Below are 15,401 nucleotides of genomic sequence, written 5' to 3'. Positions count from 1 at the left end.
TCCCCAGACGATCTTCCGGACCCACGGATGGAACCCAGATTTCCTGCATTGCAAGCAGACTCTTTATTGTATGAACTACAGGAAAATTCCTGTACTACATGGATGTTCCTTATACTTCAAAGCCCTAAGCAAGTATAATTTACTTAATTCCTGTTCATAAGTTCCGCAACATTATATCTTATCAATTGAATGCAAACCAGCCACTTCAAGCTAAACCCTCTCTAGATTGATGGGCTATAACACCATGAAATTGTAGTTAAGAGCTAAATACCCTGGTCAACTAACTTCAACCTACTTCTATTGCAAAAGGAAAATAGAAAAAAAAAAAAAAAAAGCGGTATAAGTCCCAGCAAATTGAACCGGCTTGTTTGAATTTGCAATTCAACATGAAATATTCATACAGGACTTAGTAAAAAAAAAAAAAAAAAGTGGATTAAATCCCTGTCTTTAGATTTACAGCCTAAAGATTGCTCAGCCATTCTGCCTATGTTCATTAACTGCTTATTATTTTCAACTAACTGTAAAGATATCGGCACTATATAATTGCCATTTGGTGCGTGAGCCGGGAAGGCAGTGTTGCAGTGAAAGGGGAAAAGGAGGAATGAGTTTTTCTCGTTTCTTTTCTGACAACAAAGAAGATAAAGGGAAGAGTGAGCAGGCATGGACATTCCGAACGTATCTTTTTCCTGTAACTGCTCCTCACGCTGAACGTCTGTGACTAAGTTTGCTTTTCTGTCCCTAAACTCTGCAGAAGCTACACTTGTCACCTATTTTCCTTTGACTCTGCGCTAAATATATCCCCACCTGCTGTTTACCCTCAGAACACTCTCCCCCTTGTAGTTACGTGTCAGAAAGAAGGCCACAGGGTCACCGAATGCCAAACTCAATTACGGGGTTATAGACGTCAGTCTCCTACTGTCTTTGAAACAATGCAAAAGGAAGAAATCAAGATCCTATTCCTTTGCTCCTCATCACTGATTCCTGACTGTGAGCTCTTGCCTTCTATAAGCCCCTAGATTCCTCATGGGGGGCAGGGCACAGCTCTCGAGGCATAAGCCTACTGCTTTTCTCCTCTCTGCCATCTAAGAATAAAAGCCAGCATTCTATTTCCTCCAAACCCAGTCTCCATATTTTTTCTTCACCGTCAGTGGGCAAAGAAGGCCAAGATTTTGGCTGGCAACAGTAGACACAGCCCCAAGGTTGTTAATCTGTGCTGGGTTGGGCCAAGCTTGAACTCGACTTAGAGAAGACCAAATTTATAATGTAATTATAACAACTCATGCATTTGTAATAATTTTCATTACAGTACTCCCTATTATGATTGGAGGCTTTCATAACTGATTAGTTTCCCTAATAGCTGGAGCTAATGACATAGCTTTTCCCTGAATAAATAAGCTTCTGACTTCTCCCTCCCTCTTTCCTGTTACCGCTTGCATCACCAATAGTTGAAGCAGGCACTGGTACAGGCTGAGCTACCTACACCTTTAGCCAGACATCTAGTTCATGCTGGAGCTTAAGTAGACTTTACTATTTTTCCTCTACACCTAACAGGTGCTTCTTCTATCTTAGGTGTTATCAATTTTATTACTACAACTATTAATATAAACCCCTGCCATATCCCAATATCAAACACTGTTGTTCATGTGATTAGTCCTAATCACAGCCATATTACTATCACTACCTGTATTGGCAGCTGGTATTTTTACCATGCTATTAACAGACTGAAATCTAAATACAGCTTCCTTTGATCCTGAAGGAGGAGAGGACCCAATACTGTATCAACATTGACCTGATTTTTCCGACACTCTGAAGTATATATTTTGATTTTGCCAGGATTTAGGATGATTTCACATATTGTAAACTATTACTCAGGGGAAAAGAAACTTTCAGGTGCATGGGAATGGTCTGAGCTATAGTGTCAACTGGATTCTTAGGATTTGTTGTATGAGAATATTGTATATTCACAGTAAGGATGTATGTTGACACACAAGCCTATTTCACGTCAGCCACTATAATGATTTCCAGGCCAACAAGAGTACAACTGTTCAGTTGATTAGCAATACCTCATGACAGTAACATTAAATGATCCCCAGCTATAATACGAGTCCTCGGCTTTATATTTCTTTTCACAGGCAGAGGGTTAACAGGAATTTTCCTGGCTAATTCATCTTCAGATATTTTCTTCATGATATATACTATGTAGTTACATAGCTGCATTATGTACTTTCAGTGCGAGATTTGCACAAAACGCAGGCGCAACCGAGTCCACGCTTTTGGGGAATACCCGAAAACTGGAACCGCACGCAATGCAGGGCTGACTCCATATAGAGCAGCCGGGAGCCTGAGCAGCGTCGACGGTGAAAGCAGCTCCCCTCCCTCCCTGCAGTGCGACGGAACTAGCGAACCTGAACAAGAGACCACCTCCGCCCGCCTGTGTCAGGGCAGAAATTAGGCACTGAAGAGACCGGCAAACAGAAGCCAAATAAACAAAGGGAACCGCTTCAGAAGGGACCGGCGCAACAGACTGAAATCCCTGAAGGTAACACCGACGACACAGGAAGGGGCCTATAGATATGGAGAAGTGTAAGCTGGAATGAGGAGCTCTCTGAAACTGAACCAAACCCACACTGACAACAACAGCTCCAGAGAAATTCTTAGATATATTCTTACCTTTTTTTTTTTTTTAATTAAAAAAGAAAAAATTTTTTTTCTTTTCTTTTTTATTTTTTCTATTTATTTTCTTTTAAAATACCCTATTACTCCCCCACTACTACTTAACTTTAATTTTCATATATCTTTACGAGATTTTTAATTAGGAAAAAAACTTTTTTTCTTGTTCTTCTCTCTTTTATTTTTTTTTCCCTCTTATTTTCTTTTAAAGTCCTCTATTACTCCTCTATTACTCCTTAATTTTCATTTTCATTTCACTATAACCTTGTAAAAAAAAAAAAAAGAGAGAGAAGCCCTATTTTTAAACCAAACTTCATATATATTTCTAAAATTTTTTGTTTTTGTTTTTAATTTTGTATTTTTAAGAGTCTAACCTCTACTCTAGATTTTTAATCTTTGTTTTTCAGTATGTGATATAAATTTTGGATATTTAATAATCCAATATTCAGTTCCCATTTTAATTCAGGACTATGTTGATAATTCTCTCCCACTTTTGACTATCCATATTCTGTCTCAGAACACCTCTGTTTCCTCCTTTCCCCTTCTCTTCCTAATCCAATTCTGTGAATCTTTGTGGGTGTCTGGGCTACGGAGAACACTGTGGGATCAGACAACTGTGTAGATCTGTCTCTCTCCTCTTGAGTGCCCCTTTTCCTCCTCCTGATCATCTCTATCTCCCTCCTCCCTCTCCTTTTCTTCATGTAACTCTTTGAAATTCTCTGGGTGTCCCTCATGGTGGAGAATCTTTTCTCCATTAACCTAGAAGTTTTATCTTCAGTGCTGTATAGTTGGAGAAGTCTTGAGACTACTGGAAGAATAAAACTGAAATCCAGAGGCAGGAGACTTAAGCCCAAAACCTGAGAATACCAGAAAACTCCCAACTACACGGAACATTAAGTAACAAGAGACCGTCCAAAAGCCTCCATACCTACACTGAAACCAACCACCACCCAAGAGCCAGTAAGTTTCAGAGCAAGACATACCACGCAAATTCTCCAGCAACGCAGGAACATAGCCCTGAGCGTCAACATACAGGCTGCCCAAAGTCACACCTAGCACACAGACCCATCTCAAAACTCATTACTGGGCACTCCATTGCACTCCAGAGAGAAGAAATCCAGTTCCACGCACCAGAACACCGATGCAAGCTTCCCTAACCAGGAAACCTTGACAAGCAAATCGTCCAACTCCACCAACTGACTGAAACCTCCACAATAAAAAGGAACAACAGACTACCAGAATAGAGAAAGGCCACCCCAAACACAGTAATCTAAATAAGCTGAAAATGCAGAGAAAAATCCAACAGGTAAAGGAGCATGAAAAATGCCCACCAAGTCAAACAAAAGAGGAAGAGATAGGAAATCTACCTGAAAAAGAATCTAGAATAATGATAATAAAAATTATCCAAAATCTTGAAAACAAAATGGAGTTATAGATGAATAGCCTGGAGACAAAGATTGAGAAGATGCAAGAAATGATTAATAAAGACCTAGAAGAAATTAAAAAGAGTCAATTAAAAATGAAAAATGCAATAAATGAGATCAAAAACACTCTGGAGGGAACCAAGAGTAGAATAATGGAGACAGAAGATACAATAAGTGAGGTAGAAGATAAAATGGTGGAAATAAATGAAGCAGAGAGGAAAAAAGAAAGAAGAATCAAAAGAAATGAAGACAACCTCAGGGACCTCTGGGACAATGTGAAACGCCACAACATTCAAATCAAAGGAGTCCCAGAAGAAGAAGACAAGAAGAAAGGCCATGAGAAAATACTCGAGGAGATAATAGCTGAAAACTTCCCTAAAATGGGGAAGGAAATAGAAACCCAAGTCCAAGAAACCCAGAGAGTCACAAACAGGATAAACCCAAGGCAAAACACCCCAAGACACCTATTAATCAAATTAACAAAGATCAAACACAAAGAACAAATATTAAAAGCAGTAAGGGAGAAACAACAAATAACATACAAAGGGGATTCCCATAAGGATAACAGCTGACCTATCAATAGAAACTCTCCAGGCCAGAAGGGAATGGCAGAACATACTTAAAGTAATGAAAGAGAATAACCTACAACCCAGATTACTGTATCCAGTAAGGGTCTTATTCAGATATGAAGGAGAATTCATAAGCTTTACAGACAAGCAAAAGCTGAGAGAATTCATCACCACCAAACCAGCTCTTCAACAAATGCTAGAGGATCTTCTCTAGACAGGAAACACAGAAAGGTTGTATAAACGTGAACCCAAAACAACAAAGTAAATGGCAACAGTAACATACCAATCAACAATTACCTTAAGTGTAAATAGGTTGAATGTCCCAACCAAAAAAAAAAAAAAAAAAGACTGAATGGATACAAATGCAAGACCCCTATATATGCTGTCTATAAGAGACCCACCTCAAAACAAGAGACACATACAGACTAAAAGTGAACGACTGGAAAAACTATTTCACACAAACGGAGAACAAAAGAAAGCAGGAGTTGCAATACTCATATCAGACAAATAGACTTTCAAATCAAGGCTGTGAAAAAAGACAAAGAAGGACACTACATAATGGTCAAACTATCAATCCAAGAAGAAGATATAACAATCATAATTATATATATGCACCCAACATAGGAGCACCACAATATGTAAGGCAAATGCTATCAAGTATGAAATAGGAAATTAATAGCAACACGATAATAGTGGGAGACTTTAAAACCCCATTCACAACTATGGATAGATCAACTAAACAAAAATTAACAAGGAAAAACAAACTTTAAATGACGCAATGGACCAGCTAAACCTAATTGATATCTATAGGACATTTCACCCCAAAACAATCAACTTCACCTTTTTATCAAGTGCACACGGAACCTTCTCCAGAATAGATCACATCGTGGGCCATAAATCTACTCTTGGTAAATTCAAAAAAATTGAAATCATTCCAGTCATCTTTTCTGACCACAGTGCAGTGAAATTAGATCTCAATTACAGGGGAAAAAATGGTAAAAATTCAAACATATGGAGGCTAATAACATGCTTCTGAATAACCAGCAAATCATAGAAGAAATCAAAAAGGAAATCAAAATATGCATAGAAATGTATGAAAATGAAAACACAACAACCCAAAACCTACGGGACACTATAAAAGCAGTGTTAAGGGGAAGGTTCATAGCATTACAGGCTTACCTCAAGAAACAAGAAAAAAGTCAAATAAATAACCTAAATCTACACCTAAAGCAACTAGAGAAGGAAGAAATGAAGAACTCCAGGGTTAGTAGGAGGAAAAAATATCTTAAAAATTAGGGCAGAAATCAATGCAAAAGAAACTAAAGAGACCATAGCAAAAATCAACAAAGCTAAAAACTGGTTTTTATTAAAAAAACAAAATTGACAAGCCATTAGCAAGACTCATTAAGAAACAAATGGAGAAGAACGAAATTAACAATTAAAAAAAATGAAAATGGAGAGATCACAACAGACAACACTGAAATCCAAAGGATCATAAGAGACTACTACTAGCAGCTCTATGCCAAGAAAATGGACAACTTGGAAGAAATGGACAAATTCTTAGAAAAGTATAACTTTCCAAAACTGAACCAGGAAGAAAGAGAAGATCTTAACAGACCCATTACAAGCAAGGAAATCAAAACTGTAATCAGAAATCTTCCAGCAAACAAAAGCTCAGGACCAGTTGGCTTCAGAGCTGAATTCTACCAAAAATTTAGAGAAGAGCTAACACCTGTCTTACTCAAACTCTTCCACAATATTGCAGAAGAAGGTAAACTTCCAAACTCACTCTATGAGGCCACCTTCACCCTAATTCCAAAACCAGACAGGGATGCCACCAAAAAAGAAAACTACAGGCCAATATCATTGATGAACATAGATGCAAAAATCCTTAACAAAATTCTAGCAAACAGAATCCAACAGCACCCATTTATGATTAAAACTCTCCAGAAAGCAGGAATAGAAGGAACATACCTCAACATAATAAAAGCTATAGACGACAAACCCACAGCAAGCATTACCCTCAATGGTGAAAAATTGAAAGCATTTCCCCTGAAATCAGGAACACGACAAGGTTGCCCACTCTCACCACTACTAGGCAACATAGTCTTGGAAGTTTTGGCCACAGCAGTCAGAGCAGAAAAATAAGTAAAAGGAATCCAGATAGGAAAAGAAGTGGAACTCTTGCTGTTTGCAGATGACATGATCCTCTACATAGAAAACCCTAAAGTCTCTACCAGAAAATTACTAGAGCTAATCAATGAATACAGTAAAGTCACAGGATATAAAATTAACACAGAGAAATTCCTTGAATTCATATACACTAACAATGAGAAAACAGAAAGAGAAATTAAGGAAACAATACCATTCACCATTGCAACAAAAAGAATAAAATACTTAGGAGTATACCTACCTAAAGAAACAAAAGACCTATACATAGAAAACTATGAAACACTGATGAAAGAAATCAAAGAGGACACAAACAGATGGAGAAATATACCCCGTTCATAGATTGGAAGGGTCAATATTGTCAAAATGGCTATACTACCCTAAGCAATCTACAGATTCAATGCAATCCCTATTAAGCTACCAACGGTATTTTTCACAAAACTAGAACAAATAATTTCACAATTTGTGTGGAAATACAAAAAACCTCAAATAGTCAAAGTAATCTTGAGAAAGAAGAATGGAACTGGAGGAATCAACCTGCCTGACTTCAGGCTACACTACAAAGCCACGGTCATCAAGACAGTATGGTACTGGCACAAAGACAGAAATATAGATCAATGGAACAGAATAGAAAGTTCAGAGATAAACCCACGAAACTACGGACGCCTTATCTTCGACAAAGGAGGCAAGAATATACAATGGAAAAAAGACAACCTCTTTAACAAGTGGTGCTGGTTAAACTGGTCAACCACTTGTAAAAAAAATGAAACTAGAACACTTTCTAACACCATACACAAAAATAAACTCAAAATGGATTAAAGATTTGAATGTAAGACCAGAAACTATAAAACTCCTAGAGGAGAACATAGGCAAAACACTCTCCGACATGAATCACAGCAGGATCCTCTATGAAGCACCTCCCAGAATATTGGAAATAAAAGCAAAAATAAACAAATAGGACCTAAACAAACTTAAAAGTTTTTGCACAACAAAGGAAACTATAAGCAAGATGAAAAGACAGCCCTCAGATTGGGAGAAAATAATAGCAAACGAAGCAACAGACAAAGGATTAATCTCAAAAGAATACAAGCAACTCCTGCAGCTCAATTCCAGAAAAACAAATGACCCAAACAAAAAATGGGCCAAAGAACGAAATATACATTTCTCCAAAAAGACATACAGATGGCTAACAAACACATGAAAAGATGCTCAACATCACTCATTATCAGAGAAATGCAAATCAAAACCACAATGAGGAACCATTACACGCCAGTCAGGACGGCTGCTATCCAAAAGTGTACAAGCAATAAACGCTGGAGAGGGTGTGGAGAAAAGGGAACTCTCATACACTCTTGGTGGGAATGCAAACTAGTACAGCCACTATGGAAAACAGTGTGGAGATTTCTTTCAAAACTGGAAATAGGACTGCCATATGACCCAGCAATCCCACTGCTGGGCATACACACCGAGGAAACCAGAACTGAAAGAGACACGCACCCCAACCTTCATCACAGCACTGTTTATAATAGCCAGGACACGGAAGCAACCTAGATGCCCATCAGCAGATGAATGGATAAGGAAGCTGTGGTACATATACACCATGGAATATTACTCAGCCATTAAAAAGAATTCATTTGAATCAGTTCTAATGAGATGGATGAAACTGGAGCCCATTATACAGACTGAAGTAAGCCAGAAAGATAAAGACCAATACAGTATACTAACGCATATATATGGAATTTAGAAAGATGGTAATGATAACCCTATATGCAAAACAGAAAAAGAGACACGGATGTACAGAACAGACTTTGGACTCTGTGGGAGAAGACGAGTGTGGGATGTTTCAAGAGAACAGCATTGAAACATGTATATAATCTAGGGTGAAACAGATCACCAGCCCAGGTTAGATGCATGAGACAAGTGCTCAGGCCTCTTACACTGGGAAGACCCAGAGGGAGGGGCTAAAGAGGGAGTGGGGAGGGGGGATCGGGATGGGGAATGCATGTAAATCCATGGCTGATTTATGTCAATGTATAACAAAACCCACTACAACATTGTAAAGTAATTAGCCTCCAACTAATAAAAATAAATGAAAAAAAAAAAAAAATCCAATACTCACATCCATACATGAGCACTGGAAAAAGAATACACTTGACTAGACAGAACTTTGTTGACAAACTAATGTCTCTGCTTTTTAATATGCTGTCTAGATTGCTCATAACTTTTCTTCCAAGGAGCAAGTGTCTTTTCATTTCATGGCTGCAATCACCATCTGCAGTCATTTTGGAGCCCAGAAAAATAAAGTCAACCTCTGTTTCCCCATCTATTTAACACGAAGTGATGGGACCGGATGACATGATTTTAGTTTTCTGAATGTTAAACTTTAAGACAATGTTTTCACTCTCCTCTTTCACTTTCATCAAGGGCTCTTTACTTCTTCTTCTCATTCTGCCATAAGGGTGGTGTCAGCTGCATATCTGAAGTTATTGATATTACTCCCGGCAATCTTGATTCCAGCTTGTGCTTCCTCCAGCCCAGCGTATCTCATGATGTACTCCGCATATAAGCTAAATAAGCAGGGCGATAATATACAGCCTTGACATACCCCTTTTCTATTTGGAACAAGTCTGTTGTTCTATATCCAGTTCTAACTCTTGCTTCATGACCTGCATATAAGTTTCTCAAGAGACAGATCAAGTGGTCTGGTATTCCCATTTCTTTCAGAATTTTCCACAGTTTCTTGTGACCCACACAGTCAAAGGTTTGGCATACTCAATAAAACAGAAATAGATCTTTTTCTGGAACTCTCTTGCTTTTTTGATGATCCAGCGGATGTTGGCAATATGATCTTTGGTTCATCTCCCTTTTGTAAATCCAGTTTCAACATCTGGAATTTCAAGATTCACGTCTTGCTGAAGCCTGGCTTGGAGAATTTTAAGCATCACGTTACTAGCCTGTGAGATGAGTGCAATTGTGGGGTAGTTTGAGCATTCTCTGGCATTGTCTTTCTTCGGGATTGGAATGAAAACTGAACTTTCCAGGCCTTTGGCCACTGATGAGTTTTCCAAATTTGCTGGCATATTGAGTGCTGCACTTTCACAGCATCATCTTTTAGGATTTGAAATAGCTCAACTGAAATTCCGTCACCTCAACGAGCTTTGTTCATAGTGGTGCTTCCTAAGGCCCACTTGATTTCACATTCCAGGATGTCTGGCTCTAGGTGAGTGATCACACTATCATGATCATTTGGGTCATGAAGATCTTTTTTGTACAGTTCTTCTGTGCACTCTTGTCACCTCTTCTTAATGTCTTCTGCTTCTGTTAGGTCCCTACCATTTCTGTCCTTTATTGAGCCCATCTTTGCATAAAGTGTTCCCTTGGTATCTCTGATTTTCTTGAAGAGATCTCTAGTCCTTCCCATTCTATTGCTTTCCTCCATTTCTTTGCACTGATCACTGAGGAAGGCTTTCTTATCTCTCCTTGCTCGTCTTTGGAACTCTGCATTCAAATGGGGATATCTTTCCTTTTCTCCTTTGCTTTTCACTTCCGTCTTTTCACAGCTATTTGTAAGGCCTCCTCAGACAGCCATTTTGATTTTTGTATTTCTTTTTCTTTTCTGTATTTTTGGGGATGGTCTTCATTTCTGTCTCCTCTACAATGCCATGAACCTCCATTCTTAGTTCATCAGGCAGTCTGTCTATCAGATCTAGTCCCTTAAGTCTATTTCTCTCTTCCACTGTATAGTCATAAGGGATTTGATTTAGATCATACATGAATGATCTAGTGGTTTTCCCTATTTCTTCCCTTTCACTCTGAATTTGGCAATAAGGAGTTCATGATCTGAGCCATAGTTGGCACCTGGTCTTGTTTTTGCTGACTGTATAGAGCTTCTCCATCTTTGGCTGCAAGGAATATAATCAACCTGATTTCGGTGTCATCCATCTGTTGATGTCCATGTGTAGAGTCTTCTCTTGTGTTGTTGGAAGAGGGTGTTTGCTATGACCAGTGCATTTTCTTGGCAGAACTCTATTAGCCTTTGTCCTGTTTCATTCTGTACTCCAAGGCCAAATTTGCCTGTTACTCCAGGTGTTTCTTGACTTCCTACTTTTATATTCCAGTCCCCTTTAATGAAAAGGACACCATTTTGTTGATTTTGAGATTGCATCCAATGACTGCATTTCAGACTCGTTTGTTGACTATGATGGCTCCTCCACTTGTTTTAAGGGATTCCTGCCCACAGTAGTAGATATCATTGCTCATCTGTGTTCAATTCACCCATTCCAGTCCACCTTAGTTTGCTGATTCCTAGAATGTTGATGTTCACTCTTGTCATCTCCTGCTTGACCACTACTAATTTGACCTGATTCATGGACTTAACATACCAGGTTACTAGGCAATATTGCTCTTTATAGCATCGAACTTTGCTTCTACCACCAGTCCCATCCACAACTGGGTGTTGTTTTTGCTTTGGCTCCATTCCTTCATTCTTTCCAGAGGTATTTCTCCACAAATCTCCAGTAATATATTGGGCACCCATCCACCTGGGGAGTTCCTCTTTCAATGTCTTAACTTTTTGCCGTTTCACACTGTTTATGGGGTTCTCAAGGCAAGAATACTGAAGTGGTTTGCACTTCCCTTCTCCAGTGGACCACATTCTAACACTAACCCTAACCCACACATCTTAGTTCACTTATTCTTCAAATGTCAGTGTTCACTCTTGCTATCTTCTCCTTGACCGCTTCTAACTTACCTGGATTCATAGACCTAACATTCCACGTTCCTATGCAATATTGCTCTTTGCAGCATCAGACTTTACTTTTACCACCATACACACCCACAACTGTTTCCGTTTTGACTTAGCCTTTTCATTCCTTCTGGATTTATTTCTTCACTCTTCTCCAGTAGCATATTGGGCACCTACGAACCAGGGGAGTTCATCTTTCAGTGTCATATCTTTTTGTCTTTTCATACTGGACAACTGAATACTAAATGCCAGCTGAATTGCTAGGCAGTTAATATTCAGGAGGATTCAGGTTTTTGTATCTGTTCAGTTGCTAAGTCTTGTCTGACTCTTTGTGACCCCATGCACGGCAGCATGCCAGGCCTCTCTGTCCCTGACTATGTCTGGGAGTTTGCTCAAACTCATGTCTGTTAAGTGGGTAAAGCCATCCAACCATCTCATCCTCTGCTGTCCACTTCTCCTCCTGTCCTCAATCTTTCCCAGCATCAGGGTCTTTTCCAATGAGTCAACTCTTTGCATCAGGTGGCTAAAAGATTGGAGCTACAGTCCTTCCAGTGAATATTCAGGGTTGATTTCACAAGAACTTTCTCTTCAACACATACAAATTATTAGTACAGCTCAATTAAAAAAAAAAAAAAACTCACCAAAAAAAAAAAAAAAAAAAAAAATCAGCCAAAGGTCCAAATGCATGTTTCTCTAAAGAGGTCATAGAGTCGGTGATAAAAACATATGACAAGATGCTCAGCATCACTTGTTCTTTGAGAAAGGCAAATCAAATATACCATGAGGTATCACCTCACGTTGGTCAGAATGACCACATCAAAAACCTACAACAATAAATTATGCAGAGGGTGTGGAAAGAAAGAAAACCTCGTACACTGTTGGTAGGAATGTAAATTGGTACACTTATTAGGTAGAAAATAATGGAGGTTCTTTTAAAAACTAAGCACAGAAGTACCCAGTGACCCAGAAATCCAATACCTAGAAGTAGATTCAGAATAAAAAGCAAACTTTTAAAAGACACCTGCACTCCAAAGATCATGGCAGCACTAGGTACAATAGCCAAGACAGGGAAGCAACTTAAGTGTACGAGGACAGACGAATGGATACAGAAAATGAGGCACATATACACAATGCAATACGGCTCAGACATAAAGAAGGATGAAATAATGCCATTCCCAGGTATAGGGATGGAACTAGAGGTGATCAAACTAAGGGAAATAACTGAGAAAGGGAAAATATTAGAGAGTATCACTTCAGTGGAAACTAAAAATGGATACAAATGAGCATCATTACAAAATGCAAACAGATTCACAGACTCAGAAACTTACGCTTACCAAAATGGAAAGGTGGCAGGGGGTGGGGGGAGTAATTAGCTGGTACAGATCAATATTTACATGTCAAAACTGGTGCGGTTTTTGTTGTTTAGTTGCTCAGTCATGTCTGACTCTTTACAATCCCATGTACTGTAGCCTACCAGGACAAAGGATTTCCGATGCCCATGGGATTCTCCAGGCAAGAATACTGGAGTGGTTTGCCGTTTCCTTCTTCAGGGAATCTTCCCAACCCACGAATCGAGCCCAGGTCTCCTGAAAGTCTCCTGTATTGCAGGTGGATTCTTTTACCACCGAGTGAGCAGGGAAGCCATAAAACAGGTGCTGACGGACTCTAAATAGTCACAAGGTTGACAGGGCTTTAAATGACATCTGCCCTCAAGAAATGTCCTGGGGGTACTTCATCAGAAAAGAATTCCAAACAGGGCCAAGTTGCAAGAGGCCAGTTTCAAGAGATAAATTGTACTCACAAAGTATAAAATAATAAAAGCACGTGGATAGATAGTCCACACCAATAATTACTAAATCAATGCCAATCAAAACTACACTAAGGTATCACCTCACGCTGCTCACAGTGGCCATCATCAAAATGATCTACAAAGAATAAAGATTAAATAAATAAATAAAATAAAACATCTGCAAAGAATATACGGAAAATGAAATCCTCCTACAATCTTTTTGGGAATGTAAACGGTGAAGGCACTATGGAAAACAGCATGGAGTTTCCAAGAAACACAAGACACAGAGGTATCCTATGACCCTGCACTCCCACTCACGGGCCTAGGTCCAGAGAATGTGAAGTGAAAGTCACTCTGTCGTGTTCAACACTTTGCAACACTATGGACTATACGGTCCATGGAATTCTCTAGGCCAGAACACTGGAGTGGGTAGCCTTTCCCTACTCCAGAGGATCTTCCCAACACAGGGATCAAGCCCAGCTCTCCTGTATTGCAGGAAGATTCTTTGCCAGCTGAGCCACAAAGAAAGCCGGAGAATACTGGAGTGGGTAGCCCATCCCTTCTCCAGGGGATCTTCCGGTCCCAGGAATTGACTGGGGTCTCCTGCATTGCAGGTGGGTTCTTAACCAACTGAGCTATAAAGGAAAGCACAGGTCCACAGAAAGTCACCATTCAAAATGACACGTGCACCTTGATTTTCAGGGCAGCACTCCTTCAACAGGCAAGTCCTGGAATCCAGCAAAAGGCCCAGTGGAAGAAGTGAAGACAAGGCGGAACAGCTATAACTGCAACGCCACTCAACGGTAAAACAGAGTGAAACAAGGATGCTGTCAGCAGTATGGTGTACGAAGAAATCATCACCCCAAGTGAGGAAACTCAGAGACAGAAAGACAATATCATGAGATACCACTTACAGGGGTAGCCTATAAATTCATACCAATGACCTAAAGTACAAAAAGGACTTCACACCCTGCGAAAATCAAATGATGAGTATCAAAAGAAGGAAAGAAGGGATAAAGAGTTTAGGATTTATATACACACTAAGATCTAACAAATTGATAAGCAAGTAGGACCTACTGAAAAGAACAGGGAACTCTACTACAGAGACTGTAATAATCTATATGAGGGAAAAAATGGAAAAAGAATAGATTCACTTCTATGTAAAATCAAATTAATTTCCTGTACAGCTAAAACTAATAAAACAATGGAAATCAAACTGACTCCAACAGAAAATAAAAATTAAATTACAGAAAATCCATCTAGGGGACCCCAGACAGTGGTGACCCTACAAATTAGGTCTGTGATACACTATGATGTTAATATGATACCGCCAAAGCTTTTCACCCAGCAGAACACAGAGCAGCAACCCATTCAAAGATGCCTGACCTCATGTGAATGTCCCAAGATGAAGAGAAGAGAAAGGACCACAGGTTAGTCAGGGCAAGACACTCAATTCAGATTTTGGGGATCTCCAAGGGGCAAGACACACAGAGGTGAAGAGCAGACACGGGGTCTCTGGGCACAGGATCCGGACCCGTGTGGATGGGGTGAGACCCACACAGTCCCCAAACCCTGCATCTGCGGCTGCATGACTCTTGGTTAAGACACCAGGTCCCTGATGGCTGGGCCCCAAAGGCAGAAACGACTGGGTTCCTGGAAACTTCTCTCGTCCCAGAGAAGTCCACCTCTCCTGCCCTTTGGTTCTGTCTGATACTAACTGTTTCGACAGCTGTCACGATAATGTTGAACACACTGCCTTGGTTCCAGCAGGCTCCGTTCTTTGTTTTCCCTCTGAGATGTTGAGAAAATACACCAGGCGCAGGGCTAGAACACGAGGGGCAGGTCTGCTGTCTGCTAAGCAGGGATGGCTGAAGGGAAGGCGATCACATAGCAGTCTCACCTGCTGCCCGTTGATTTTTTGCCTGATCCTTGTACCCTGGAATCAATGAGCCAGGTGAACCTGCCTCCCTACTCAAACTGAATGCGCTGAAAAACTGGAATAATTACCAAGTAGCCCACCTGAGGAGTCTCCATGA

This window comes from Muntiacus reevesi, chromosome 2, assembly GCF_963930625.1.
Source record: "Muntiacus reevesi chromosome 2, mMunRee1.1, whole genome shotgun sequence".
Classification (NCBI taxonomy): Eukaryota; Metazoa; Chordata; class Mammalia; order Artiodactyla; family Cervidae; genus Muntiacus; species Muntiacus reevesi.
Note: the sequence above shows the minus strand (reverse complement) of the source record.